Source organism: Microtus oregoni, unplaced genomic scaffold, assembly GCF_018167655.1.
Source record: "Microtus oregoni isolate MIOR12 unplaced genomic scaffold, Mior012 000018F_ref0000195, whole genome shotgun sequence".
NCBI lineage: Eukaryota > Metazoa > Chordata > Mammalia > Rodentia > Cricetidae > Microtus > Microtus oregoni.
This window is the reverse complement of record NW_024543077.1, coordinates 2,190,143-2,195,577: the sequence shown is the minus strand read 5'-3', so window position 1 is coordinate 2,195,577 and position 5,435 is coordinate 2,190,143.

Genomic DNA, 5,435 nt, shown 5'->3' with positions numbered 1-5,435 from the left:
CAGCTTGTCGTGGTTCCTGGATAGCAGCCTGTGCTGCCTTCATGCAAAGAGGGGCTGGTATTCCCAGTTCAGGTGACATTCTGAACAAAGAGCAAGCCTGGAAGCTCTTAGATAAACCTAGGAGGCCAATCCCTGCCCTGTTCAGAGGAGGAAACTGAGGAAACCAAGGCTGAGCCTCCATGTGCCCGAGGAGAGGGTGGAACACTCATTCCTGTACTCTGTCTTCAGCTCTGAAGGGTTTGTGTACTCAGAAAACAGAAGGGAAGGCGCCAGTCCCCCTAACCGGGAGAGGAAGCCATTTCACTTGTCTCCTAGGAGGAAGGCAGGTGAAGCAAAGTACCCAGGACTTGGGTGAGGAAGAGCCGCAGGAGAGAGAGGAGCCTCTGGGTCAGGGATGCTCAGCAGGATGTCTTCCTGGGACAGGTCTGAGAAAGGCTGAAGGGATGGGGACAGAGGCAGGGGAGTTAGGAGTTCCTGGAGTTAGGAGGTCCTGGAGTTAGGAGGTCCCCTATTTATAGGGGACTTTAGTCCTAGATCCTTAACTTGGCTTGCTAGCATACACCACCTGTCCTAACTCAGTCCCTCATGACTGTCCACCGTGACACATGGTGTCTGCCTAAGACACACAAGGCTTAAAACGCACAGCCACCTCAGCTCCCAGGCCTAGTCAGTCACTTGTAGCCATGATGCGTGGTAAACTATGGTTGCTATGGCTACTGGGATAGGCGATAAGTTCTCAGTGATAGGAACATAAGCCCCAGCTGATGCTGTAGCGGGGGGCAGACCAGGGAACGCCAGATGGCAAAACTCCTAGGCCCTTAGGATTGCTTCATGCAAATTGTTTTGCCAAAACTTGATAGAGGTTGAGTCTAGAAAGGGCCAGTGACGTGCCCAAGGTCACACAGCACAGAGGAGATCAAGGCACACAGTCCTCAGGACCTCATTGTGTCTTCCTGGTGGTTATCTGAGGCAGCCCCAGTTTGCAGGTGGACACGTGGAACCTGGAGGAAGGAACATCACTAGCGAGTGGAGGAACAGGACTGAACCAGGTCTGCCTGAACCTGGACTCTCGACTGTGTCTTAGCCGTTGATCTCTTGTGAAGAGACACAGCGTAAATCCAAAACTCTTCAGTTTTGCCTCAGGCAAACTTTTCATGGCCAAGGGCAAAAAGCAGTCATGTTCTTTGCCAAAATATCACAAGAATGGTCTCTAGGCCACTTATTAATATTCTTCCCTTCTGAAACCTCTTTGAGCTGGGTTGTTATAATTTACAACACTCTCGGTACTGCTATCTTCCATGTTCTCAGCTCTTTCCCCGGCTCCCTGTCTGCCTGCAAGCCGCCACGCTCCCCGCCGTGATGATAACAGACTGAACATCTGAAACCGTAAGCCAGATCCAATTAAATGTTTTTCTTTATGAGAGTTGTCATGATCGTGGCAATAGAAGAATGAGTGACCAGGGCAAGATCTTTACTACATAGTATCATGAATGCAGCTGTTGGGACTAAATTCTGCTCCGAGGTCAGAGGCAGCTGCCACCAAGCCTGACAACCTGAGTCCCGTCCCTGGAGCCCACACTGTAGAAGGGAGAACCGACTCCTGAAGGTTGGTTACTCTGTGACGCACGCACCCACATGCACAAACACACACACGCACGCACAAACACACACGAAATAACTCTAAAACGTGGTTTAAAGTTTCACGATACAATCTTTGATCCCATATAATCTATGTGTACTAATAAAAACATGATTAAAATGCCAAATTTTATGTGTTAGATATTTCCCCGTAATTAAAAAAGTCATTAAAAAGCAATATACCAAGAGCTATTGACTGTAACTCTAATGGGAAATTATCTCTCAAAAAAGCTGTCTTAAGAATTGTCTTGATTTCTTGGCCTGGATGCTCTGGAAACTCGTCTCGAGCGTTAATAGGACAGCAGGGATCGGATTGCTCCACATGAGATGAATGGTGTCCTGAGGGAGAAAAGGGGGGGGGGGGCTGCAGGGGTGCAAGAAAGGGAGCCCTTAGCTAGGCGATTGTTACAGGGCCGCAGGCCAGACTCACTTTGTATTCCCAAGTGTAGAGCCTGCTGCTGCCAGCACCGGGGCTGAGCTCACCGCCAGTCCCACGGCAGAGGTGACATTGTTTGGGTTTTGAAGGATAAATAGGAGCTACATACAGCCAGGAGAAATTGTAGGGGGAAGAGTCCAGCTAGAGGAAATGGTGCGTGCAGAGGCCTAGAGGTGTGAGGTGGGGGCTGAGGGTGTGCCATCAAACCCCGCGCCAGCCTTGGGAACAATGTCAACATCTGCCCAGGGGCCAAAACCAACACGCCCTCCGGCATCCTCCCTGCCACCTTCCACTGCTAACCCTGGAGCTTTCTCAGCCCGTCAGCCAACAGCCTGGATTTACTGGGTGAGCAAGACTGAGTTCTGAACTAGTGGCAGCATCTGCTCCTTCACACTTCCCAAGGAAAGAGGCCTAGCATCCCCAGCAGAAACAGCCAAGTTTCAGGAAGAGGCCAGAGACAGAGGCTCTCTGGGCATCGGGTGGAGCCTGGCTGTGTGTCAGCCTACATGTGTGTACATGTGTGTGCATGGTAGGTGCACACAGCCCTGGGTATCCTCAGTGCATGGTAGGTGCACACAGCCCTGGGTATCCTCAGTGGTAAGTTGAAGATGTTTCATGCTCCCTTCCCTATGTTAGATCATGAAGAAGCAGAAGAGAGGGTCAGGGTGTAGCTCTCTGGGAGAGCACTTTTCTAGCATGGGTTCATGTAGTATTAGGGGCGGCGGGGCCGCGTCCCCAGCACCCCAGCTCCCCAGCCGCCCGCTAGGCTAGCTTATGCCCGAAATAACAACACACAAACTGTATTCATTTAAACACGGCTTGGCCCATTCTCTTCTAGGCTAATTCTCACATATTAATTTAGCCCATTCCTAATCATCTGTGTGTAGCACCCCAAGGTGCGCTTACCGGGGAGATTCTCTAGCCTATGTCCATCCTGGGTCGGAGCTTCATCCCGGGAGCGGGGCCTGGCGTCTCTCTCTGAGGCGTCTGCTCCCGAGAGAGCAGAGCTGTGGAGACTCTGAGCTCACTTCCTCTTCCTCCTAGCATTTTGTTCTGTTTACTCCTCCCACCTATCCTCTAACCAATAAAATGGGCCAGGGCAGTGCCTTTATTAGCCAATGACCTTCCTCCATCATTTCCCCTTTTTCGGTTTAAACAAAAAAAAGGCTTTAACTTTAACATAGCAAAATTACATATAACAAAACAGTTATCAAGTAAAAGTTACAATAATCTTTATCATAACTAAGGAAAACTATAACTATAACTAACTATTCTTAACTCCATCAAAGACACCAGAAAGATATAATATTACCTAAGTAAACAAGAACTAAGAAACTTCAAACTCTAGAAATGAGAAAGACATTGACAAAGACATTTCGCTGCCTGGACAGTCACCCAAAGTTCCTCTGTACTGTTGGGGCATCCATCTTCAGCCTTCAGGCCCATGGTATCCAGAAGACATTTCCATAAAGCAGGAAAATTCAAAGTCAGTTCAGTCACTATCTGTTGTGTCCTGCAGAATGTTTCGCAGACTCTTTCATGAATCAGGAACCCCGAAAGATCATCTCACCTTAGGCAAGTTCAGTAGTCCTCTCTCTGCGGGTTCTCTGTGTCCAGTTTATGCAATAGTCCAGGCAAAAGCAGTTTCTTGCCCAAATGGCTATCAAACTCCATAAGGATCCTCTTCGATGCCCATCTTCCTCTTGAAGTAGATTGGTGCTGCCAGGAGCAGAGTGTCTCATTGTCATGAAAAGTCCTAAGTTATTAAAACATTAAATGTCCTATTCTGTAATCTTTGAAAGACATGAAGAATGCCTATCTAAAATATATCTCTATATATCTAGAAAATCTAACTAACATAACTACAAGCTTTACTATTATCGATGATTATCCATTAACAACCTATATTTCTTAATTATACAGTACATATTTAAATGAACTACACAATCACAATACCTTAATCAAAATCAGAAACACTTATACATATAACAAAATTGGCCTTAAATCTCTATCAATAAAGCAAAATCTATACTAATGCAAATTATTCATATCTATATCATATCCCCATTTAAATGTAAAAGAACATTGATACACCATATTTGGGAACATGGGCGCAGTTTTTTCTCTCCAAACTGCTTCCTGCTGAATGGGGGCGTCGTTAATTAGGTCTTTCATGGTATAACCTGTGTGCTAGTTTCATCTCAGTTGGCAGTTGAGCGAAGCAATTTTCTGAAGATGTTCACTGCAACCCTTCAGGAGGGCGTGGTCCATCATACCAAATAGGAATAGAAGAAATGAACAGCGTCTCATCCTCTGTGAAAACAAAATAAGAAACTCCTTTCCAAAGTATCATGTCCTTAGATCCAAATTTCAAAGTCAAGGCATCAAAATATCTATGTCGGATTAGTTCAGCAGCATTTATAAATAAATATCTTTTAGCAGCTGTTGCTCCTTCCTCAGCATTCAAATAATTCAAAGAGAGCATAATAGCATACAGTATCAAGATTCTCTGTGTATTTTCCATCTTTGTACAGCTTTGTTTTAACCTCTATTTTGTTTATTTTTACTTTTAACTCTTTGCTTTTTGAGACAGGTTCTCTGTATCTTTGACCTGAAGTAACTCTGTAGACCAGGCTGTCTTAGAACTCTCAGAGATCCGCCTGTCTCTGCCTCCCAGGCATTGGGATTAAAGGTGTAAGCTACTACACCTTGAACTCACAGAGATCTGTTTGCCTCTGCCTTCTAGGCAATGGGATTAAAGGCGTGTGCTACCACAGACAACAACTCTCTTCCTTTTTTTTGTTTTTTACTTTAAGAACTTCAACTTTTAGTCTGCATATATTTTTAACACACTTTAAACCATTTAAAAATTTTCTTTGTCTTTGAATCTCTCTTTACTGTATATCTCTCTTTTTCTGACCACATGAATCTTTAATTTACCAAGCAATCTCAGTAGGACTAAAGGCATGGCTTTGCCAGCTAGATCCAGTCCATTCCTTAGCTTTCCAGCCTCATGGTGGATATACAGGCTGTAGCCATGTTTAATGCAACAACTGTATGGCATTTCAAGGTCCCTGCCAGCAAGTGAGCTACAACAGACAACACTCAAGTCCTCTCTAGGTAGCCGACCCTCCTGCCTCAAACAGTCAGAGTTTGCCCTGGCAGGATGGCCCAGAAAGCCGGCATTTTTAAACGGCGCAGCTTTTTTCCTGCTACGGCTGAAAATCGAAAAGCATGCGTTCAGCTTTTCGTCAACACCATTTAAGTGTTTCGTGGCAGGACCTCTAAATGAGCTGCAGGCTTTGCAGCTAAAGCTGAGTCAGGAAGCTTCTCTTAGATGAGGCGCTTGCTTGCCTCTAGC